Below are 26,382 nucleotides of genomic sequence, written 5' to 3'. Positions count from 1 at the left end.
GCATAAACTAAAAAACAACTAGCTATAACATGTGGCCAAAGAGGAACTAGTGGCCTGATACAACTGCCAGAAAAAGGCATATCTGATAAGAGTGTGGAACTGGAAAAATGGTAGGCGATGGGAAGCAACTTAGATAGACTCATCCCATAATGTCTTCCATAGGTCGATCCAGCATAGACAGGCTGAAGCGCCGAGGTCGTGCCAATATCGCCTGTATCCTCTGATAATGTCTCGGCTAGGGTTGAAGCCGAGCAGGTCGTGGACACCATGCTCTACATAGCACTCCAGCTCTATCCAGGGTGACTCCTCGAGGTGGCTGTGTTGACCCAGTCGACTTGTGGTCACATGCACGGGATCGCTGCTGCTTTGAAGAAGTTGGTAGGGGTGCGCTAGCCTCTGTCTCGGAAATGTCCCCCCCCCCCTTTTTGGAGCGTAGGATGTGGTCTCGGTGTCTGCACAACTCGAGGAGAAAAAGCCCAAGGCATCGCTGGTCTAAGTAGTCCATCGCTCTAGACAATGGCCCAAATCCATCTCGGAAGAGGCAATGAACGCCCCCGGATCTCGTAGTACACTGGGCACCGACATATGTAGTGCTCTTCAGTCTCTGGCTCCAACTGGCATAGCTAGCAAATCCGATCCTCAGGGGCAAGGGAGACGGCTCCATATCGACCAGTCTCTATCCTCAGCTGATGTAAAGACGTGCGGATCTCGCCAATAGCACATCTAACTCCATGAGAGAGGTGAATGTCCATGTACCTCAGGCGGACAACAAAACCACCAGGGGATAAGTGGAGAAGATGCTCTCGGTAGAAAGCCATCTTCGGTGTGTGTGTGTGTGTGTGTGTGTGTGTGTGTGTGTGTGTGTGTATATATATATATATATATATATAGAGAGAGAGAGAGAGAGAGAGGGGATGCGGAAGTGGAAGTGGACAAGGCAAAGGGCGGACGCAGACAAAGCAGAGGGCACAAGCGGAAGCGGACAGAGCGGACGCGGAGAGAGAGAGAGAGAGAGAAAGAGAGAAGTTTGGAACTTCTCGGTCTTACAATGAATGTCTAGACCGACGGTTGGACCGTTTGATACTCCATGGTGGATGGAATTCCACGCGGTTATTTTGATTCCAGGACTTTGGAGTCATGTGGATTTTCCACCTGGTCGATGGGGAGTAACCCATGGACATGTTAGGGTTGGAATATGTTATAACCATCGTCCTTTTGGACTTTTGGTAACCTTAAGTTCATTCCAATTTGGTGGGGTGAAAAGTAGTTGGAAGCCGTATTTTGTCTTCATGTTGTTCGAGGATATGGGACATACGCAGATTTATGAATGCCCTAAAGAATACGTGAGTATCTACTCGTTATGTGTGAACACACAATCTATGTTCCATCTTAGTAGAGGATTGGACAAGGAAGATCTTGTGGTTGGAATATTGTCCTGGAAGTGCATGGCACTGGACTTGTTTGTGCATTAAGTGGACTACTATTTGCCGCGACAAATAATGCAGAATGCCATTTGGTATGACAGTTGAGTGTGATGTAGGTCTATGACGGTGGTAGAGCTTGTTGCACTCTAAGACCGGATGTCCTACTGGAATTCAGCTCTTGAATGAGAGCTGGATTAACAAAAAGCAATTGGATCTTTGTAGCAGGGTCTACAAGAGAAGTCTTACACTAGCCTAGATAAGAGGCAGTAGACTTGAGTAGATGCTATGGATGGATGTCCGGGGATTCACCTACATAGGCTTGTCTCCTTATGCATTCTTTTTTTTTTGTAAAGCTTCATGTCATTAATTACAAGTGGGAAACCTCAAAACGAGGAAAACCCACCAAAAAGACCATATACAAGGGAGACTACTAGAGTGTTCACTATGTTCAGTGTGAACATAGTTAAATATCTAAAAACAATCTGTAAAAAGAGCATACAGAGATGAGTCAATCTCATGAAGAGAGAGACAGTCATATAAAGATTGCTAAAGAGAGGAACGGAAGAATGAGTAAGCATCCAAATGAGGCCCAGCAAAAAATATCCTGTTGACTGCCAGGTAGTCCATAAAGCCCAGTAGCGAACCCAATCAAAGAAGACTTTATAGGATCTAAGGGGTGAAGGGAGAAGACTGAAGATCCAAAAGTATTTCCCAAAGGGTGCCTGTCGGAAGCGGGCTCTCAAACGTGCAGCAATCCGATCCAATAAAGTCCTGGTCAGAGAACAACTCCATAAAAGATGAAAGACTGTCTCTTGAGAAGAACCACAACTATGACAAGTTGAAGGTGCCAAAAGTCGCCTAGCCAAGAAAAGGCCGACTGGCAAGACTCCAATCAAGCATCTCCATAAAAAAAGTCTACTTTTCAAAGGAAGACTGCATTTCCAAAGAGAATGAAGGTGCTGTTTCCACCAACCCTGACTTTTATGAAGATGCCAAATCTGATTCGCATGTTCTTGAACCCAAGAGGCAGGCAACAAGAGATGATATATCGAATGAACCGAAAGTTTAGCCATTGATAAAGGGCCTCGTGCAGGTTGTTCTCTTCTAAGGCTCCAATCAACCAAACGATCAGAACGATCCAAATCTGCAATTGGTTCAAAAGGAGCAAGAAGCTCTCAAATAAGCTGCCAGATTGATCTATAATGCATCCCCAGACCAAATTTTTTGGCGGCAACCACAAAAGAAAGCACATGGCCACCAGCATCCAAAACATCATCAATAAGATAAACTCCTTTCTTTGAAAGGAAATATGCCTTCCTAGGCTCACGTAGAGCCAAGGGTACATCAAAAGCCTTTGACCAATGAATACTCTCAAGGCGAAGCGAAGAAGATTGCGCATTAAGCCTGGGATTCCAAAAAAGATATTGTGTAACCTGTTTCCAGGCAAAAATTAACTTAGATGAAAGAGGACAGCCCACAATTTTTCCATCGAAATGGCTGAAAATTGCATCCCAATATGTAACAGTCCACTTTCCAAAAGCAGGTGAAGACATAGACATACACATATGACCCAACATAATAGCCCATGGCTGGCGCTGATGTACAAATTCCAACAGCAAAGTGGATTTACGAGCAAGCACATGAAAATGAATATTCAATATGTCCAAGCCACCATGTATCTTTGGAGAACACATCTTTGGCATTGACAAAAGACGAAGACCCTTTTTACGATGTTGAGTTTTCCACACAATTGCCATTGCCAGAGACATAAACTGATCTATATCAGCTTTCCTCCACATAATCAATGGAAGAAAGAACTGTATGTAAGCCATTACAATAACCTACACTATCCTGAGACGTACATGAAGAGGCCAAGTGGAAAGCTGCCAATAATCAATTTTGCGATTCAATTTTAGCATAACCCATTGAATCATTTGTGAAGATGACAGCTGCCAACCCAAAGGGTAACCCAAATGACGAACGATATGTCCACCAGGAGGTATTCCACCGGGCCACAATACATGTTGTCTCCTTATGCATTCACGAGGATGTGAATTAAACAAGCGGAGGGAAGTGTGTTACATCTCAACAAGCCTAGGGATAAGGCTAAGACATGGACTAACCCAAGATAGGGTTAGGGCTTAGCTGGGGAATGGAGACCTAGAGGGTTCTCACCTGGGGTAAGGGTGTTAGAATTTTGTGCGTCTCACTATGTGTGGGAATTTGGACCTTTTATTAGTGCCTTGTACTTTCTCATAGTCAAGGGAATTTACCAGTCATGGGCTCCTTGAGGGCAGTCGGCCAGCTACATGCCTCCCTATATAAAGGTCATTTTCCCTCATCACATTCCATCCAGTTCATTCATTCACAGGCACTTGTTCTCTACACCATCTGCTAGCCAATATTACCATTGTAAAAGCTTCATGCTACATAATACGATATTCATTGTCTGATGTCTCTCTGTCTCTCTCCCCCTCTCCATGTTTTGCTTCCCCATTGTGCAACTTTAGCGTTTTCTCCCCGAGTACCTGCGTTTTTTCTTCTCCTCTACTTCCTTCTCTATCAATGATTGGTTGCTGGTCTTCTTCGCGTATGGAGGGCTCCTGACTAGTGGCATTAACAGCCTGCCTCTTCTTCAGCGGTTCTACCTACTTCATGGGTGTTTTCCAAGGGCTTGTTTGTTGCAGTCTAGTCCTACTGTACCTCCATTTTCAGAGGGGGCTAATCGGTCCTTACCTTCCATGGCATTGGGGCTTGTTGGAGAAATTTTGGAGATTGGTGAGATCATCGGTGGCACAAAGGCTTGCTTGCAAAGGTGTGCTATTGCCGTGGATATGGATTCCCTCTTAGAGGAGGAATCTGTCCTTGTTTCTACAGAGCAAGTAAGGTTCACTCCTAGTGGACAGGATCAAGCACTCGCTACAGTGCAACAAACAACCTGCTACTCTTGAGGAAAGTAGGTTGATTTGGCCAAGGATTGCAAGACCAAAGGTACAACCCAAGCGAGGACCAAGTTTTCAAAGAAGGACAATGATCATATACAGGATGATGGCTCTGATACTTCTAGTGTCCCCAAGGTTGCAAAAGCCAGGGAGGACCTGGATGGTCAGCTTCTATAGTTATACAAATAGTCTTCCCCCATGTGCTTCCAGCCAGAGGAGGTTTGTGGGCAGGAGAGGGGGCTGTCAGCAGCTCCTCATTTTTGGTGCATGGGAACTATAAGTCGAAGTTCCAAGCATGAAAAATATCTAGCGAGACAAGTTCATTTTTTGGAGCTATGGACTGGATGTGTTCCACATCTATTGCTTGGTGTAGCACAGATTATGGATTGGATGAGTTCCAAGTTCATTGTTCGAGGTTTTTTTGGGACGTGATGTGTTCACAATCCACTGTTCGGGGATAATGGACATGGTGTGTCCCACAACTCATCATTCTATTCTTGAAGTTCACTGCACACACTGTGTGGGGATTTGGACCTTTTATTGGTGCCTTGTACTTTCTCATAGCTGTGGGGATTTACTAGTCATAGGGGTGTTTTTGTTGCTGTTGGCCAGCTCCTTGAGGGCAGTCGGCCAGCTACATGCCTCCCTATATAAAGGTCACTTTCCCTCATCACATTCATTCGCAGGTACTTGTTCTTTACACCATCAGCTAGCTGGTATTGCCATTGTAAAAGCCTCATGCTACATAATAAGATGTTCATTGTCTGATGTCTCTCTCCCCCTCTCCTATGTTTTGCTTCCGCATTGTGCAACTTTATCAAAGGACACTAGGAGGATGAGATCTAAATTGGCTAAGAGCTTTTACTTAATAGCCTAGGGCTAATAATAGCTAAAAGAATATAAATAAAGAAGGAAAGCTTATAAAAAAAAATAGGGCCAATACTAGCTAGGTTATTGCTATATAAGTGACCTTGGGGGCACTTATGAGTTATTGAGGTATCCACGTGGTAGACAAGAGGGCTGCCATGGGCGTGCAAGACCACATGGCCATGGAGTTGCAAGGTGGGTGGTTTGGCCTAGTGGTATGGGACGCTAGGTTAGGGCCATCGGTATCAAGCAAGCTCGCAATGAGGCCTCATGAGGCAGCCATTTAGCGTGGCAGGCACCCAAACAGGTCGGATGCAGGTCCACCAGATATAACAATGATTATTCCAAAAAAAAAATCTCATTTTCCCCAGTCATGGGAGTGTAGGACCAGCTGACTGCAACAAGGGGGTCCTCCATGCATCTATAAATAGGGCCCCATCCCCTTTCTTGTTTCTCATCTCACAATTATTCACGAGCTTCAACAACCATCCTTCAACAAAGGAGATCATCAGCCCACGAGTCACCCCAATCCCCACGAAATCAGCATTTAGGTCTTCCAAGCTCAAGAAAGCCATCTGCCATAGCACAGACAAGTGGATTGGTGTGCTTAGTTGCCGATAGTTGAATTCAGCCTAAGCACTTCCACTTCTTTGCCCGATCAATGATAATCCAGTAATGCAAGCAAAAACGTTGCAAGCTATGGGGGGCCTTAAGTGGGTGAATTGCGATCCAATTGACTCTCTCTCTCTCACTCTCTCAAACACGTCCCAGTTATCTCCACGATACATGTCCCATGCCATGAGGATTGCCATTGGTCAGCTAAGGGTGTCATCACACCATCTTCAGATTGAGACGGGAGAGCACAAGGCATCTGAAACTCGCGGCGGCGGTGCCCGAGGGACTAGGGCCTTTGACACACTTGTTGATACCATCAATGCATATTAAAACATTTAAACATGGCCACAGCCTTAACACATATCCATCATCACTTTGCATAAAACATAAAGCTGGACAAAACATCCACAAATGCTGAAAATGGAGCTTGCACGTGCGACACCGCATAGAGGCCGGAATGGGCCGACCCCCCCCCTTGGAGTATTTTATTACCCAAGGAGAATAATATCATGTACAAGCTTTGAGGGCCTTACTCTCCCCACGGGAAATGCCGGATTATCCATATACAAATGCCATAACACAGCCCAACACAAGGCAACCAAGCCGGAACATAGGCTGTAGAAATGCCGAGCCAACAATATAATCCATATACCTCCATGTGGGTACTGATTCTTCCCCAAAAACCACGGGTCTTCATGCAATAGAGAGGGTACAGCAAGTACAACTCTCCATTCAGCCGGTACAGTAGGTACAATGGCTAGTACAGCCGGTACAATGGCTGGTACAACAGGTACAGTGGCTGGTACAGTCGGTACAATGGCTGGTACAGTAGGTACAACAAGTACAAAAGCTGGTACAACCGGTACAATGGGTGGTACAGCAAGTACAAAAGCTGGTACAACAAGTACAAGGGCTAGTACAATAGGTACAATGGCTGGTACAGCTGGTACGATGGCTGGTGTAGCAGGTACAGCAAGTACAAAAGCTGGTACAGCCGATACAATGGGTGGTATAGCAAGTACAGAAGCTGGTACAACCAGTACAAGGGCTGGTACAGCAGGTACAACAAGTACAAATGCTGGTACAACAAGTACAATGGCTAGAAATCATAATAAATGATTAAATACCCTTACCTTCATGTATTTCTTCGCAATGGAAGCCTCCAAAACAGTCCCCAACAGCCGGTATTCTTCATGGGCAGCCTTCAAGTGAGAGAGAAAGAGAGTAGCCATCATTAGGGCAACCTGTAACGGTGGTAGAGGCTAGTGTGGAGCAAGAGAGCCTCTCTTAATGAAGAGAGAGGGCTCCAATTTATAGATTTGGGCCTCCCATGAGCTAAAATGGCAAGAGAAGGCTACAATGACAAGTGGAGAGCCACACAATAGCTAAAGTGACAAGTGTGAGGCCACTTGTCTTACTTTGATCCACTTTCTAACGAGTGTCAAGCCACTTGTCTCACTTTGGTCCACTTTCTTGCCACATGTCCCAATCTAAGAGATGGGTCCTTCCATAATCTTTACCTCTAAAAATATCCCAGCTGGTAGACATTCTGTCATAGGCACTTTGCCAACTCTTGGTATCTGCTCAATTCCAGATGTAATGACGCTAACAGAATTTCCATCAGAGTCGGGCCAAAAATAGCAACTCTCCTAAATTTTAGGAGTGTGGTCTTTTGTATTCTAGGATAATCCCCCATTCCCAAAGCTTGTACTTTCCAAATATTTAAGCATCCTGGAGTCCACCAGACCCCTTTCAGACTGGGAAATGTCCAGGCTGGTGACATCCTCCCCAGCTTCTTAAAAGTTGTCCGCAACTTTAAGCTTCAAGCCATATATTCAAGATATAATCATGTCCCATCGATTGGGCGAGACGAGACAGTCTCAAAAATCCAATATAACTGAAGAATCCATGTCCCAAAGAAATGGGCGAGACTAAATAAGTCTCCATAATACCAATATTAAAATCATGTCCCAAGATAAATGGGCGAGACAAAACAGTCCCATAAGTCCAGATATCATAATCCATGTCCCAAGTAAATGGGCGAGACAAAAACAGTCCCATAAGTCCAGATATCATAATCCATGTCCCAAGTAAATGGGCGAGACAAAACAGTCCCATAAGTCCAGATATCATAATCCATGTCCCAAGTAAATGGGTGAGACAAAATAAGTCTCCTGCCAACAAGACATCGGTCCACATAACCCTTGGCATAGACATAAGTTCCGTCATGTCCACTTTACCACTTGCACTCCGTGTTGGTACTCTGACCACACACCTTGGATGAGAGGTGGGCTCAAGTAACAAGATAAAACAATCACTCGCAAGCATAGATAACCTGGTGTTCCATAAGCATTTCTGCTACACATAGTTTATAGGCATTTCGGCCACCAACTCACACTACCCTCTCAAGTGCCCATGTTCCCTTCCATCTGCTCTCTATTGTTCCACCCACACATGGTAGAAACAATCTTCAAGAGAGCACGTAGGACAAGAGAACACTACACAGGGTATGTTGTACTTGTCACTACCCTTTGAAGTGCCCATGTTCTTTGCTCTCTATTGTTCCATCCTCACATGGTAGAAACAATCTTCAAGAGAGCACGTAGGACAAGAGAACACTACACAGGGTATGTTGTGCTTGTCACTACCCTTTGAAGTGCCCATGTTCCCTTCCATCTGCTCTCTATTGTTCCACCCTCACATGGTAGAAACAATCTTCAAGAGAGCACGTAGGACAAGAGAACACTACACAAGGTAAGTGAACCATGAGTTCCATAAGTCCAATGCATCCCAAATAAAGGGAGCCAAAATGAATAATCCATCCCAGTAAAAGGGAGCCATAAACATAATCCATAAACCTGAGGATGGATCCAAATTTCTAGAAAAGAAGTCCAGGAATCCATAGACCTGTATACCATAATCCTTGTATACCATAACTCTTACCACATACTCTGTGCTAACCACACACCTTAGAGTAGAGGTGGACTTTATCCATAAAAGCATCATATCCATGAGATATCCAAAGATTTCTTCTCTATAAACTCGGACAGATTCGTCCATAGAAATTGCTTGTGAAGCCCAATATCTATATAAATCTCGTCCAAGAAAGAAATCTCCATAGATATAATCCATCCCAATAAAGGGAGCCATAAACAATGTTTCCCTGAAACCATCTCAAGGCAAACAACAACACCTTTCTCCTTGCATAGCTATACAAGGGTTAGTGAACATCAAGAACACTTCATAGCAAAAGCACTAACTTTGGAAACTCAAATTATACTTAGCTTTTCTTTGCCAGGTTGGTCATGAAGCCAAAAGAAATATCTCCTCACCATATCCTTAAGATATCCTGAGATATATCTCCATATAGCTTGCCTGTAAGCTTGATAATATAATCCACATTATCCATATGGAAAGAGTGCTAAACGTGTGCACATAAAGCCAACTCTATACTTCCAAGATAAATTTTGTGAATTCATAAATCCTTAGACCAAGCTGTCTATTGCTCATGCTCTTGCTTCATAGGCTCCGAAGTGGCTGGCCATGCTTAATAGCAATGATGGTAAGTGTGGTCCCCACTTGAGATCTTTTCTCTTTCTTATTGATAGAAGGAAGCCTCCGCTTCCAAGAAAGCCCATGCTCTGATACCAATGAAACTCGCGGCCGCGGTGCTCGGGGGACTAGGGCCTTTGACACACTTGTTGATACCATCAATGCATATTAAAACATTTAAACATGGCCACAACCTTAACACATATCCATCATCACTTTGCATAAAACATAAAGCTGGACAAAACATCCACAAATGCTGAAAATGGAGCTTGCACGTGTGACACCGCATAGAGGCCGGAATGGGCTGACCCCCCCCTTGGAGTATTTTATTACCCAAGGAGAATAATATCATGTACAAGCTTTGAGGGCCTTACTCTCCCCACGGGAGTGTTGGGGTAAAGGCGTTATGCCCACCCTTGTAGTGTGTACAAGCCCATAAGTTATAGTACATAGTACACTTAGTACTTTTAATGTACTAAGTGCACTATGTGTACTAGTGCAATATACATGTGTGATAGGGGAGTCACACACTCACTTGGTGAGTTGACTTATCCCCACAACTCTCTCTCTCTCCCTTGTTCTTCTCTGTGTATGTCTCCCACACATGAATTAACCTAACCCTAATTCTCTCTCCCACACAACTGGTATCAGAGCCAAGAAGAAGGCCAGGGGTGATCAAACCTGCTGACCTGTAAGCCATGCCCACAACAAACACCAGCAGGTGACAGGCTGAGGAAACCAGCCGCTGGAAGAGAAAGCGAGAAGGCGCCAGCCAATAGAACCGGGAGTTGTCAGCGTATGCGCAGACGATCTCTCTCTCCTTTGGGGCCTTGGGCGTCAACGACGTCATCGACCAGCGGCAGTTCTCTCAGCACTAGCGTCGCCCTGCCGGGAGGCAAACGTGGGCGACGACGAGCGGATTTGCCAGCGTAAACGTAGGCGACGTGCGGGAGAGTCTTTGTTTCCATCGTCGCCGACTCAATAGCGTAACTCGCCTTACGCCGACTCGATAGCGTAACTCGCCTTACGTGGGCTACAGGGTACACGCGAAGTGAAGTAAAGCAGGGTAGTTACGAGGGTAACACTGTTACAAGCTACGCTGCGTTTGTCGTCGCTCTGCAGGCGCTGCAGTGCAGGCTATTATTCCACCATCTCTGTCACGGCTTCTGTTCACGCTTCCATACGTCATCGGCAAAAGCTCACACAACGCCTCCATCTCTGCCTCAACCTGTGCTTGAGAGATAAGCTCTCGCCTGTAGGCATGCGCATCTTCCTGCAACCCTTTGTTGCTGACCTGAGTCGAGTCAGACTTCTACAGCACGCCTGAAGAGCCCTCCATCTGCACAGTTTTCCAACAGCAGCAGCATCAATACAACAGCAGCAAATTCAACGCCCCTTTTCTGCAGAAATTTCAGAGGTATTTGCTTCAATTTTTTTTTGGGATTTGCAATTGAGCAAGTACAATCATCAATTGAGCATGTATAGGTGCCGAATTGCTCAATTTTGAGCAAAATTGGCAAATTGGGTGACATTGGTCACAATCAGGATCAATTTGCAGGAAATTGGATGTCGAAATTTGGGGCTTTTGATGTAATTGTGCAATTAAGCACTCATACATGCTGTATGATGTGAGAAATCGCACATTTGGGCAAAATTGCAGCAAATTGCAGTGCAAGTCAAGGGGCTTTTGTGCCGATTGTATTGATTTGCAAAATTTGCAGCAAATTGCAGTGCAAATCAAGGGGCTTTTGTGCCGATTTGGTTGATTTGCATGCATGCACTCGCAGTTGATGCTTTGGGCATTGTGTTGATGCCTAACAAGCACTCAATGTGCCTGTAAATCAAAGGGCTTTCATTATTTTGATGTATATGTGGCCAGGGGGAAGCATCGTGAACACTCTGGATGCCTTCATGTGCGTCAATGTACCATGTATGATCAGAAATTGATCTCAAATCAAGGGATTTTTCAAGATTTTATGCTTGTTAAGCTTGGCAAAGCAGCAGGCAAGACATTTATGCCTTGAATCCTCAAAAATCAGCTTGCAGTCAAGGGGCTTTTGCCCAATTTCTGTTCGGGACTGTTGTATGCAGTGTACAGGACTGTAAAAGTCTGATTTTCACTCATTTGGACAGCCAGGAGAGCATTTATTGCTATTGTACCTGCTGGTACAGATTTGGCACAGCTTTGTGCAAGTTTTGGCATGGCTGTACACTGTTTTGAGTGAACCAAAGGTTCAATTTCAGCTGCTGTACTTGCCGGTACAGGTTTGGTACATCATTGGTGAGCACTTGGTACTGCTGTACAGTACTTTGGAAGGGCAACAGAGCACATTTAAGGTGCTGTCCAAAATCTGCAGCAAACAGATTTTGGTGATTTCATCACATAAAGTGGGAGAAAAGTTGCATTCTTGCTTCCGCAGTGGGAGAAAAAAGCTTGGGAGAACAACTGTGAGCACTTTGTGTGCTTTTGGTGCAGTGTTTGCACATTTTGCAGGGAGTCAGGCATTGACAGGTTGCATATTGCTATGGCAACCACAGGTGAGAGCTCTTCATTGCTTCACATCAAGAAGCTTGAAGGCTCGCATAATTATGATATTTGGCAAACCCAGTGCTACAATGTGTTGCTCCAGAAAATGCAGCACAAGCCTATCAAAGAAAGGGGTGTAATGCCCGCTTCTCTTACTGCTGAAGAGTGGGAAGATATGGATGAGCTGGCAAGATCTACTATCATGTTGTCTGTGTCAGACTCATTACTTTTCAGCATTCGTGAAGAGAAGACAGCTTGGGGAATGTGGCAGAGATTGCAGGACTTGTATGCCCAGCAAAGTGCCTCAAGCAAAGTGTATTGGTTGAAGAAACTCATAGGTCTTCAGATGAAGGAAGGGGCATCTATGACAGCCCATCTCAATGAGTTTAATGGTATTGTCAGCCAAGTTATAAATCAAAAGTTGGCAATGGACGATGAGTTCAAAGCCACTTTTCTGTTATGCACTTTGCCAGAGAGTTGGGACACATTCAGGACAGCCACTAGCAATTCGAATGCTATGCTGTCATATGCAGATGTTGAGGGTGCTCTTCTTCAAGAAGAGATGAACAGGAAAAACAACTCTGTTGGAAAGTCCAATGCAATGAATGCACGTGGGAGATCCCAGCAAAGGGGTAAAAGCCAAGAACGGGGAAGGAGCAAGGCTCGCTCCAAAAAGGATTTGGAATGCCATTATTGTGGCAAGAAGGGACACATTAAAAAGCAATGCTACAAATGGAAAAATGATCAAAAAGAAAAGGGAAAAGGCAAAGACAAAGAGAAGGATGAAGCCAAAGATGTAAAGCTAAAGGACAAAAGTGGAGTCAAGATTGAAGAAATCAATGTGTCACATGCAGGTGGCAGTGAGGATGAGGTCCTCTTTACGTCTTCACTTGATGCCCATTCACTTCTTACAGGTGGTCATGGTATGCACTCATGGATCATTGATTCAGGTGCCTCCTTTCATGTCACAGGTTGCAGAGACTTGTTTGTCAGGTATACTGCTGGCAATGAAGGAGTGGTTTATTTGGGTGATAACCATGCATGCAAGATTCTTGGCAGAGGTGATGTGAGGCTTGTGTTTTCAGATGGCTCACAGCTTATGCTCCATGATGTCAGGCATGTGCCTGAGATCAAGAAGAATCTGCTTTCTACTGGACAGCTTGATGATGCTGATTATGTTACCACATTTGGTAGTGGAAAGTGGAAAATTAGTAAGGGCTCACTGGTTGTTGCCAGAGGCTCTAAGGTGGACACTCTTTACTTTATGCATGCAGGTGTTTGTCACCATGCTAATGTAAATGCAACCGAGCTGCCGGAAATCTCTATGTGGCATAGCCGGTTGGGACACATGAGTGTCAAAGGAATGGAGCAATTGTCTCGTTTGGGTTACTTGCCTTCTCTAAAGTTTTCAAGTTTTCAGTTTTGTGAGCATTGTATATATGGTAGGCAACTACAGTGCCCCCACAAGAAAGCTCTTGGACAGAAAGATGCTCAGTTAGAGCTTGTGCATACAGATGTATGTGAGATGCCTCAGCTTTCTTTGGGAGGGGCAAAATACTTTGTGTCTTTTATTGATGATGCCACACGCAAGGTGTGGGTCTATCCTCTTCGTTTAAAGAGTGATACATTCTCAGTGTTTGAGAAGTTTGTTGCTCTAGTTGAGAATCAAACTGGCAAAACACTGAAGGCTTTGCGTTCCGACAATGGTGGAGAGTACATGTCCAAACAGTTTCAGGACTTTTGTGATGCTAAAGGCATCAAGAGGGAGCTCTCTACTCCTTATGATCCTCCACAAAACGGGACAGCAGAGAGGATGAACAAGACCATTCAGGAGAAGGTCCGTTCTATGTTGTCACATGCTGCATTACCTCATGGTTTTTGGGCTGAAGCTGTTATGACAGCCGTTCACCTTATAAACAGGTCACCTAACACGAGGCTTGGTGGGAAAGTGCCAGAGGAAGTATGGACAGGGAAGCCTCCGTCATACAAGCACTTGAGAGTGTTTGGTTGCGTTGCGTACGTGCACATACGCAGGGAAATGCGCACCAAACTTGATCCTAAGTCTCACAAATGCATATTCCTAGGATATGGTGACAAAGGTGAAATGGGGTATAGACTTTGGGATCCCATGAATAGAAAGATCATACGCAGCAATGATGTCATTTTTGATGAAACATGCATGTATAAGGAGCCTGCAAGGCAACAGGAGCCTGGCAGAGTCATCTTTGATGATGATGGACATCATGGACAACAACAAAGGGCTGTAAATCAGCCATTACAGCAGGAAAACCAGCCCTTAAATGGTGCTGAAAATGGTCCAAATGGACAGCCAGACATGCCAGAAGATATCCCTATGGATATACCACAGTTAGAGGAGATACCGGACATGATTTTTCAGCCTTATGGCATGGAACAGGAGCCACCAATAGGTGATATCTCCTCTAACTGTGGTATATCCCTATGGATATACCACAGTTAGAGGAGATACCGGGCATGAATTTTCAGCCTTATGGCATGGAACAGGAGCCACCAATAGGTGATATGCAGGCTGGACAGCAACCTGCAAATGATGGTCATTGGGTACGGAGGTCCACTAGACCCTCCAGAGCCCCTGACAGGTTTGTTCCAGGGGTTGACTACTTGATGCTTACTGACTGTGGGGAGCCCTCATGTTATAAGGAGGCTTTACAGAGGGCAGACAAAGCTCTATGGGAGCGTGCCATGAAGTCAGAGCATAAAAATGGAACTTGGAAGTTGGTGCATTTGCCTGCAGGCAAGAAGGTTTTGCCATGCAAGTGGGTTTACAGGCTCAAAGTTGCACTAGATGCAAAGCCAAGATACAAAGCCAGGTTAGTGGCTAAGGGCTTCAAGCAGGAATATGGTGTGGACTTTGATGAGATCTTCTCTCCAGTGGTCAAAATGACCACACTTAGAGCTGTGTTGGCTTTGGTTGCGCATGATGATCTGGACTTGATTCAGATGGATGTGAAGACTGCTTTTCTTCACGGTGATCTCCATGAGGAGATATATATGCAGCAGCCAGAGGGTTATGCAGTGAGTGGAAAGGAGAAGCTTGTATGCAAGCTGAAAAAGAGTCTTTATGGGCTCAAACAGGCACCAAGAGCATGGTATCATAAATTTGATACATTCATGAAGTCTCAGAAATTCAGGAGAAGTGACATAGATCACTGCTTGTACACCAAGAAAGCTTTGGATGGCAGTCTATTGATCCTCATCTTGTATGTTGATGATATGTTGATTGCCGGGAAATCTCGTAAAGAGATGGATACCTTGAAGCAGAGGCTGCATCAAACCTTTGATATGAAGGATTTGGGTGATGCAAATCACATCTTGGGTATGCGGATACTTCGGGACAGAAATCAGCATGTGTTGTATTTGTCTCAGAAGGAATACATTGGCAAAGTCTTGCAGAGGTTCAATATGGACGGGGGGAAGAAGACTAGTACTCCTTTGCCTCCATATGTGAAACTCAGTGCTATGGACAGCCCACAGTCAGATAGAGACAGGGCTGATATGGCCAAGATTCTGTATGCTTCAGCTTGTGGCAGTCTCATGTATGCCATGGTTGCTACTAGGCCGGACATTGCATTTGCAGTGGAAGTGGTTTCTAGATACATGGCCAACCCTGGCAAGAAGCATTGGGAAGCAGTGAAAGGTGTCATGAGATACCTGAAGGGCACACAGGATTTGTGCATTTGTTTTGGCAAACAGGATGCATTAGTGCATGGTTACACGGATTCGGATTATGCCGGTCATCCAGATAACCGGAAGTCTACTACCGGTTATGTGTTTACATTCACAGGAGGTGCTGTGTCATGGATATCCAGGATGCAGAAGTGCACTGCCTTATCTACTACAGAGGCCGAGTATATTGCAGCCACAGAGGCTTGCAAGGAGGCATTATGGCTATCTCGGTTAGTGGTTGATTTGGGCTATACATGGGATATTCCATTGTTGCATTGTGACAGTCAGAGTGCCATTCAGTTGGCAAAGAACCCTGTTTTTCATGCAAAGACGAAGCATGTGGATGTGAAGTATCACTTCATCAGAGAGGTGATAGAGAACAAGCAAATTCATCTTGTTAAGATTCACACGGATGACAACCCGGCTGATCTGTTGACAAAGAGTTTGCCTCCGGAGCGGTTTGCTCATTGCAGACACTTGATGGGCATTGGATGAGGCCAGTTTCAGCCTTGATATGGCCTTGTATATTATCATGTACATGCTGATTTTTCTTTTCCTTCATTTAAGGGCACTTTGCCTTTAAGTGGGAGGTTGTTGGGGTAAAGGCGTTATGCCCACCCTTATAGTGTGTACAAGCCCATAAGTTATAGTACATAGTACACTTAGTACTTTTAATGTACTAAGTGCACTATGTGTACTAGTGCAATATACATGTGTGATAGGGGAGTCACACACTCACTTGGTGAGTTGACTTATCCCCACAACTCTCTCTCTCTCCCTTGTTCTTCTCTGTGTATGTCTCCCACACATTAATTAACCTAACCCTAATTCTCTCTCCCACACAGGGAGATGCCGGATTATCCATATACAAATGCCATAACACAGCCCCACACGAGGCAACCAAGCCGGAACATAGACTGTAGAAATGCCGAGCCAACAATATAATCCATATACCTCCATGTGGGTACTGATTCTTCCCCAAAAACCACGGGTCTTCATGCAATAGAGAGGGTACAGCAAGTACAACTCTCCATTCAGCCGGTACAGTAGGTACAATGGCTGGTACAGTCGATACAATGGCTGGTACAGCAGGTACAGTGGCTAGTACAGTCGGTACGATGGCTGGTACAGCAGGTATAACAAGTACAGAAGCTGGTACAACCGGTACAATGGGTGGTACAATAAGTACAGAAGCTGGTACAGCCAATACAAGGGCTGGTACAGCAAGTACAGTGGCTGGTACAACCGGTACGGTGGCTGGTATACAAGTACAACAAGTACAAAAGCTGGTACAACCGATACAATGGGTGGTATAGCAAGTACAGAAGCTGGTACAACCAATACAAGGGCTGGTACAGCAAGTACAACAAGTACAAATGCTGGTACAACAAGTACAATGGCTAGAAATCATAATAAATGATTAAATACCCTTACCTTCATGTATTTCTTCGCAATGGAAGCCTCCAAAACAGTCCCCAACAGCCGGTATTCTTCATGGGCAGCCTTCAAGTGAGAGAGAAAGAGAGTAGCCATCATTAGGGCAACCTATAACGGTGGTAGAGGCTAGTGTGGAGCAAGAGAGCCTCTCTTAATGAAGAGAGAGGGCTCCAATTTATAGATTTGGGCCTCCCATGAGCTAAAATGGCAAGAGAAGGCTACAATGACAAGTGGAGAGCCACACAATAGCTGAAGTGACAAGTGTGAGGCCACTTGTCTTACTTTGATCCACTTTCTAACAAGTGTCAGGCCACTTGTCTCACTTTGGTCCGCTTTCATGCCACATGTCCCAATCTAAGAGATGGGTCCTTCCATAATCTTTACCTCTAAAAATATCCCAACTGGTAGACATTCTGTCATAGGCACTTTGCCAACTCTTGGTATCTGCTCAATTCCAGATGTAATGACGCTAACAGAATTTCCATCGGAGTCGGGCCAAAAATAGCAACTCTCCTAAATTTTAGGAGTGTGGTCTTTTGTATTCTAGGATAATCCCCCATTCCCAAAGCTTGTACTTTCCAAATATTTAAGCATCCTGGAGTCCACCAGACCCCTTTCAGACTGGGAAATGTCCAGGCTGGTGACAGCATCCCACAAGACAAACGGGTATGCAGGCTACGTAGTACTGAGAAGATCGAGTCTAAGGAGCATTACATACTTAAATGCCTAGTTTACTATGAGATACACGGACACTACTACTGTCTCTTTAGGGGGGGTTTCGGGCCCTTGTCACGGGTGATGCATTACACAGATCAGAGATGCTTGGGACTATATCTACTGGAGCTGAGACACCACAGAGACACACAATGAGGCAGCAACCCGAGATGCGGGATACCGCACACAGACATTTATCACTGACTTCTTTGGCTCCCAGCTGACACTCAACCTGTACGAGATTCCCCGAGACACATGGATTAGGATAGAGCTAGACATCCCCATGCAGTGAGGATCCTCCAGACCCGCGACCCGCGGCAGGCTGGCATCACACAACCAGGGAGTCAAAGTAACTTTCACACAAACCAAAATAAGGCACAAGCACTCAGGAGCCAAGATGACATGAATGCCCCTCTCTCAAGAGATTTCCTTCTCTATTCACACAGAAATACAAGGAATTTGAGTGACACAGCAATGATACAGCTCAATGACTCCCAAATTGGGAAGAGAGGTGCACATAAAACCATGGACTCCGCCATTTGAATGTTAGGATAGGTAAAATAATAATAATAATAATCGCATGCTGCTGCAGCTGCCGAGAAACACCCAAAGAAGAATTCCCTTATAATAGCCAGCCTTCAAAACAGCAATACAAACAGAGCTCCCAAGAGAATACTACCTTGCATTCCCCACAAGGGCCAGATGCATGAGGTGACAGTACAACTCAACCTATGCATTTATATAACTCTTCTAAAAGTAATAGGAGGAGGGTGAGTATAGCCTAGTTTGAGGTGACAACAATCTCCTCTCCCTCATGCATGTCCTATTCCCTTCTCACCTTGCAGTTGTATTCTTGGGACGACATAACCTTAAAGGCAAGCACTAACTTGCAATTGTATGCTTACTTGAAGCCAAAAGGCACTCTCGCAGTTCATGTACAGGAGAGGCAGGTTAACTAGCATTGAGAAAGAAATATAAAGAGAGGTAGGTGTACTGAACTTACAGGAGTTAAAAGTTGGGTTTCTGTGTGCAGACTTCTGGCTGCCAAATCAGTGATAGGTAGAATATGCAACAAGGGACATGACTGGTGGGTTGCTTCCAATGCTGAGAAACTGTTTCTAGATTCAATGAACAAAAATAAACCCAACTGTGTGACTGTAATTACAAGGTGCTCCTATCCTCAGAAGCAATGTGAAGTCAAAGAAAGACTACCTTGTACTGTCAAAGAGAAACTACCCCTACACCCCTGTGGATGACTCCGCCGGTCCTTGCTAGGGAACTCGAAGACAACCGCCACAAACACTATGGTTGGGGGAGAAGGAACCGTGAATCCTCTCTCAGGGAAGTACACCCGCCAAGGATGAGTCGACCTCACTGGCTAGACATGCAAGACCTAGGCTCTACACTGTCTACTGTGTCTCCGACCACCACCTAGCATTGCAGTACCCCTACAGGTCTCTCACTCACACCACACACACCACTCACACCTCACTCACCTGTCAGAGTCATCGGAGGGCACCGGCGGTGACGGCGGTCGGAGCGGTCGGTGGAGTGTGGAGGAACTGGCTTCCCGTCCACAGGTCGCCCACTACTACTCAATTCACCGTCCCGGCGAATGCCAAGAAAACACAGGTGAGCCTCTGGGAAAAACATCTGGCAAGCAGGCTGCCAAGCATACCTCATACAATGATCCTTCTAGGCAAACCTTCTGGAGAGATACAAAATAAATAAAAATGAATCAACTCGGCTCCTGGGCAACTTCATCCAGCGAGCTGTAGAAAAAAAAATGATTGAACCGGGAGCTCCTGGGCACTTCATCCAGCAAGCCATTTCTGAGAGCTCCTGGGCACTTCATCCAGCAAGCTATCACTAACTGTTTTACCACTGTCATCCCCCGAGCAAAGCATCCGGCAAAAGATTATCTCAACAAAAACACAAAACCAAGCTAAATAAGAATCATCACTGGCCACTTCGTCTGGGCAAAACTTCGTCTGAAATTTGGCCATGGCCTGTACATAAAATATTACATCTCATTAACAGGAAAAGATTCACTTCTCCCAAGCATCAGTAGCATGTGCCAAGGCAGCCTCCCACAGAACTTATGCTTCAAGGTCAAGACTGCTCACTGCCACGGAGATGGCCATACCAAGGGCTTTGCAGTCCAAGGGTGGTTGAGAAGAGCTGCACATGCACCTGTTGTGTTATGGTATTGCATTATGGTATTGCAGAGCGATGAAGAAGGGTGTGCCCTTCAGAGTTTCTCTGCAACCTAGCTGCACCCCATGCCACATTTAGATGATCCTCTATGTGCTGCAAAATGCTGTAGAATGGCTGGACTGGGCTTCCAAGTGTAGAGGTGTAACCCTCTATGTGCTGAAAAATGCTGTAGAATGGCTGGACTGGGCTACCAAGTGTAGAGGTGTAGCTCCACATGTTTGTGCCACTATGGGCATCTGGACAACATCCAAAACTTGTTGGACATAATCAAAGTGGCCGCTCTTTACTGCATAATGGAGGCATGTCCTCCCATTGGGAGCATCAAACATAAGGGTATAGCTCCCCACGCCACAAGCCACACACTCAGATTGGCCATGTGACGTAGCATAATGCAAAGGTGAGAGGTGGCGATTGCGAGAGAGGGTGCCGATGGGGAGTGACGGGAGGGGGGCGGTGATGCATGGAGGGAAGTGAGGGCAATGAGAGAGGGGGAGAGGGGTCAGGTGAGTTGACGAGACGGGTGAGGTGAGAGAGGGGGCGTGGGTCGGTGAGGGGCAAGGGCTGGGCACCGTTGGTAAGGGTTTTAGTCGGTGGGGTTGGGAAAAGGGGGAAAGGGGGCTGGTTGGTCGGTGAGGGGTGAAATAAGAGGGGGAGCAACCTTTTGGTTTGTTTGTTTTTTATATATAAATATTATTATTATATTTGGTTTTTTTTTTGAGGTGGGGAATGGGGTGGTGGGGCGTGGCAGGAAGGTCTGCAGCGCCAACGAGCTCCATCAATGGTGCACAGCCGCGAAAGAGAGGAGGACGGAGGGCATGATTGCTGTGCAGGGTAGGGGGCGCTTGGGGGTTGGGGGGTCGGCGCATGAGAGAGGGGGCGGGTGAGGCGGAGAAGGAGACGGGGGAGTGGGGAACGGTGAGTGCCGCGAAGGGCTGGGGGTTGCACCCGAGAGAGAGGACGGGTGAGGGGGCCAACACACCAACAGAGGTAGGGGGAGGTGAGGGAGTGAGGGTCCGAGAGGGGCGGTGAGTGAGAAAGGGGGCTGGTCGGCTGCGTAGGGTGGGAGGGTGGGGTCAGGTGAGGTAATGGGGGGGGGGGTTGGCGGTGAGAGAGCTACAGGCGAGAAGGGAGAGGGTTGGGTGGTGAGAGAGGGGAGCTGGTGGTGAGGTGAGAGAGGGGCGCACAAGGGAAAACGAAGGGGGGCGGGGGGGCTGCTGTGCACCCCAGCGAGGGGGGCAGCTGGTTGTGAGGTGAGAGAGGGGGGGTTTGGTCGGCGAGAGGGGGGGGGGGACGGGTGAAAGGGGGAGTGGGGCCGGGGAGCTGCGGGTGAGGGTGAGGGTGAGGGTGAGGGTGATGCGAGGGGGGGTGAGGAGCGGGATGGTGGTCGGTGAGGGGGGTTGGGTCGAGAGAGAGGCGGGCTGGGGGTTGGTCGGCGAGAGGGGGAGAACGGGTGAAAGGAGGAGTGGGGCCGGGGAGCTGCGAGTGAGGGTGAGGGTGATGCGAGGGGGGGTGAGGAGCGGGATGGTGGTCGGTGAGGGGGGTTGGGTCGAGAGAGAGGCGGGCTGGGGGTTGGTCGGCGAGAGGGGAGAAAGGGTGAAAGGAGGAGTGGGGCCGGGGAGCTGCGAGTGAGGGTGAGGGTGATGCGAGGGGGGGGTGAGGAGAGGGATGGTGGTCGGTGAGGGGGGTTGGGTCGAGAGAGAGGCGGGCTGGGGGTTGGTCAGCGAGGGGGAGAACGGGTGAGAGGAGGAGTGGGGCCGAGGAGCTGCGGGTGAGGGTGAGGGTGATGCGAGGGGGGGTGAGGAAAGGGATGGTGGTCGGTGAGGTGCGAAGGGAGAGGGAGAGGAGGTTGGTCGACGGGTTGAGGGAGTGTCGGTGGGGTGAGCGAGAGGGAGAGACCGAGGGGGAGTGATGGTCGGTGGGTTGAGGGAGTGTCGGTGGGGTGAGCGAGAGGGGAGAACGAGAGAGGGGGATGGTCGGTGGGTTGAGGGAGTGTCAATGGGGTGAGCGAGAGGGAGAGCCTAGCACCGCAGTACCCCTACAGGTCTCTCACTCACACCACACACACCACTCACACCTCACTCACCTCGCTCACACAAAGAGAGAGACAAAACACCAAACAAAGCACAACACTACCATCACAATACCAAAAAGGAGTGATACAAGGGAGACTCCGCTCCGATAGAAGAACTGTGCTAGAACTCTAGGTGATACACGAGAGTGTCTTCTTCTGTGAGAGTATGTCCCAGACGGTCTGTATGCTGCCGAGAGAGTGCTCCCCTTAACTCCTCCTTGGGTGTCCTCCTCCTCGGGTGGTGCTCAAGAGGATCTCGAAGAGAATCTCTCCCTGCCTTGGGAAAGGGAGAGGAGAAAGGTGCTCAAGATCTCGAAGAGGATCTCTCCCTGCCTTGGGAAAGGGAGAAGGGTGTTGCCTCCATGAGTGCCATCGGAGTTGGCCATGCGCGTATGAGATGTCGAAGGGGACCAGCGGGTCAGAGGGGTCGAAGAGCACGGCGGTCGGAGGGCACCGGCGGTGACGATGATTGGAGTCATCGAAGGACACCGGCGGTCGGAGCCATCGGAGGGCACCAGGGGTCGGAGCCATCGGAGGGCACCGGGGGTCAGAGCGGTCGGAGCCATCGGAGGGCACCGGCGGTCGGAGTGGTCGGAGCACACCGGCAGTGACCGCGGTCAGAGTGGTCAGAGATGTTGGAGGTGATGGTGGCAACTCTTGGTGGAGTGTGGAGGACTTGGCTTCCCATCCAATCGAGCGGTCGGAACGGTCGGAGGGCACTGGCAGTCGGAGTGGTCGGAGCAGTTAGAGGGCACCGGCGGTCGGAGTGGTCGAAGCACACCGACGGTGAAGACGGTCAGAGTCATCAAAGGGCACCGGCGGTGACGGCGGTCAGAGTCATCGCACCGGCGGTGACGGTGGTCGGAGCGGTCGGTGGAGTGTGGAGCTTCCCGTCCACAACCCCAAGAGTCGGTCCTATTTGAAGTTCCAGCTAGCAAGGCACCTCCTTGTACATTAAGCTGAATCTCACTACCTAGCGCTGTTTTTTTTTGGTAGGTGCCTCCCTGCAGCCATTCATCTTAGTCACTACTTAGCAGCATTCCCTTGTAGACACCTCCTTGTAGTCAACCACTACTTATCCCACCTTTGCATGGGTACGCAGCTTTGGATAGAGCAATACCTAGTGGCGCTCTCTCCTAGGTGCATCGATGCACAGGTTTGTCCTTACATGGGAAGGGTCAGGTGCCTCCCTTGCTTTTGAACTGCCTCATTGCCATGCCATCTCTGCTCTCTGGCATGGAATGGTGTTCGACTTCTCAAAGCATCCCTTGGAAAAACTGATTTCACCATTTGCAGGACCAAACTATCTTGGAAAAACTAATTCCGGCGTTTGTCTTGCAAAACATGCTCTGTGTGTGTGTGTGTGTGTGTGTGTGTGTGTTAGCACAACTTCGTACAAAACCGTAGACGCCTGAGCCGCAGAAATAAAGAACGAGAGAGCAAAAGCATACCTCCAAAAAGCTCCGTATTATCACAGTTCGGGTTCAAAGAATTACTCGACGATGTTTTAACGTGTTGCCCCCCTAAGCTGCAATATTTACTTAATTTATTGTATTTAGACCTATGCATTTTGAATAATCATGTATGTTTAGCTACGCGTGTGAGAACGAGTGGGTTAGTGGGGCAGTACAAGGATTATTCGGCACAAACTGATCGCATGCAACCGTACATCAACGGGAGGTCGACGAGACGGTGGCTGCATGTCTGGGTTGGCCAGATCATGGCGTCAAGGGGGAGATTGGGAGGTCGACACCGTAAGGGGCTGCGAGATGAGGATATTGGCGAGTGCGTGAAGAAAAAAAATGTGCCTGGTTCTCCGTGTGTAGTGTTATTGTTTTCTGTCCAGGAAGGCCACCTGCTGCTGAGGTGGCCTTCCTAGACAGAGCTAGTCAGGAATCAGGTGGGGCTTTTCTCCGTGTGTAGTGTTATTGTTTTCTATCCAGGAAGGCCACCTACTAAGGTGGAGATAGGTAGATGGCTCCAGGAAGATGTATTGCATGATAAGGTGGTGTCCAAAGTTTTCTACTTAACAATGTAAGACTTGCTTTGGCCATCATACAGGAATTTGCTGTTACATCTAGCTCCAGATGTAATATCCAGAAATCCAGAATTATAAGCCTCACTGAAGACAATGATTCTGATATGCAGAGATGGGGGTGTGAGGTGGTTCAAAAGGGACAAATTGCTAGATTGGTAGGAGTCCCCTTTGGGGTTGATGTTATGAATAAACAGATGACTTGCTGGGCAATTGATAGGTTTCTAGAAAAGCTAAGGAAATGGGAGGGAATCAGAGTGTCCTTTCACAATAGGATTGATATTTGTATAGTGATGTGTTGAATGCTTATATAATGTACCTATGCCCAGTGATGGATTTTGGAAAGTGTTACTAGAAAAGGATAGTGGGTCACATCATAGATTTTTTATGGAGGAATGTCATAACTTCCAGAAGGGTTCCAGCTTGGTTGGCATGTGATAAACTGTCAGTCCCAAAAGGGGAAGGGGGCATTGGTATATTACATATGCCCACCCATTCTTTAGCAAGGGCTGCCTTGCTACTTCCCAAATGTTTGCTTCAGAATGAACCTTGGACTATAATGATAAGGGAATTAGTAGAATTGACAATGGTGCATGCTAAAGGCAGGTGGCTGGATTTAGGATGGAAAGATAAATTGTTCTCTTATGCTCCTCTTAAGCTAACATGATCCCCTTTACGTAAGATGTTGTGTAAGAGGTGGAAAGATGGCTTGAGCTTGATGACCTGGGATGGGGGATGCAGAGTGACAAGCAATTATATGCTTAGTCTGGGGATCTAATGGACACACAAATTCAACCTCCCTTTGGGATTACTTGATATCACTTCTACGAAAAAGTTGAATAACAAAGGACTTAAAAGACTAAATGACTGTTGGGGCTGGATTGTGGTTGGGTGGAAAGATTTGGACCAACTAACTTGGGACTTCCACTTGTCCGGTATAGAGATAGACTTAATGACCCAAGTGATTGCACAGATACAAAGTGGGTGGTGCTCCATTGCTGTAGATGAGACTTGTTGGATTAAGGATTGGGCTTAGTTTAATGGGGTTAAGTTAACAAATGGCAAAATTAGAGACTTGTATGCTGAGATGAGAAAAGGAGAGATTCATGTTGAATACTGTAATAAGATCTAGAGAGTGAGCTGAAGTTCTAATAGTTGGAAAAAGAGGTGGAAGTTGTTATGGGAGAGTCAAATTCCTAATAAGTTTCAGGTGTTTCTGTGGAGGGTATTTATGTGGGCACTCCCTATTGGATGTAAATTGCTTCACAAAAACTTCACTAATGGATGTTGTCCTAGGTGAAATCTACATTGGAGGATGGTAAACATGCTTTTTGGGATTGCCCAACCATCAGAGTTGCATGGGGAAGGATTGGTAAATGGGTTGAGCAATGTCTAGGAAATCAAGGTTACTGGGGGGATTGGTTACCTAAAAAATGGGCCTTCAATGATGAAGGTGCAGGGATATTGTTTAATATAATCAAAGCATGTTGTTTATGGAAAATTTGGCTCACTAGGAATGCTATTTCTTTTTAGAATGCATCTCTTGTTGGTGTTGACGTGACAGATGCAATGCATATGTGTTGGTCTATAATTAATGTGAATAGCTGAGAAAAGAGGGATTGAATTAGTCCTTGCTAAAACAGCAGAAGAGCATTCCGTGATTCATGCTTAGTCTGAGGTAACTTCAAACATACTAGGGTTTCCTAACCCATGGATCACTCTTTGCAGGTGAGATTTACTGAAGAATGGAAAATTATACTACCTAGATTTGGACCCAGAACCAAAGGTGGTATCTCAAGGAAAAACAGACTCACTACACTTTCGTTGCTTTTATAGAGAACCCTGTAGGGACCAGGCCGCCTATATCATGATGGGTTATCAGATTTATTAGGAGCAGTCTAGCTTTCTTTTGGAGGAGGAGAGATGGTACCAAATCATTAATCTAAAAAGAATATTAGATAATGCACCCGAATCTTCTCTTCATTTATTATACTGGTTGTGCGCCTTTGATTTGGCTCGTAGTAATAAATAAATCTTTAAAAAAATTGAATGCCTTAAACATTACTGTTTTGCTACATAAACCTTCATTTATCACTGCTTGTGCGCCTTCGATTTGGCTCACAATAATAAATCAATCTTTTTTTTAAATGTATGCCTGCTGCATAAACCTTTCTCTTTTTAATGTCACTCTCTCACATGTGGATGTTGTGGTTTCAGGCTCTTCTGAAAGCAAGAAGCCAACATCTGAGCCATATGCAGTATGTAACTGCCCGGAA

General features: G+C 46.6%; 1 protein-coding gene across 3 annotated transcripts in view; it reads right to left on the bottom strand.

The window, feature by feature from the left end:
- LOC147605122 (uncharacterized) overlaps positions 1-23,632 on the bottom strand; it is a 113,019-nt gene extending 89,387 nt beyond the window's left edge. Inside the window, exon 1 of one of the 3 annotated variants that reach the window (XM_086794248.1) lies at positions 23,523-23,632. The gene's annotated coding sequence lies outside the window, so the exon portion shown is untranslated. The remainder of the gene's footprint in view (positions 1-23,522) is intronic. The other 2 variants (XM_086794245.1, XM_086794247.1) reach the window with 2 other exon arrangements.
- Positions 23,633-26,382: the final 2,750 nt, after the last annotated feature.

The sequence above is a fragment of the Cibotium barometz genome, chromosome 60 (genome assembly GCF_041138505.1).
Source record: "Cibotium barometz isolate CiBa-2024 chromosome 60, ASM4113850v1, whole genome shotgun sequence".
Classification (NCBI taxonomy): Eukaryota; Viridiplantae; Streptophyta; class Polypodiopsida; order Cyatheales; family Cibotiaceae; genus Cibotium; species Cibotium barometz.
Note: the sequence above shows the minus strand (reverse complement) of the source record. Positions and strands in the feature narration are given on the sequence as shown.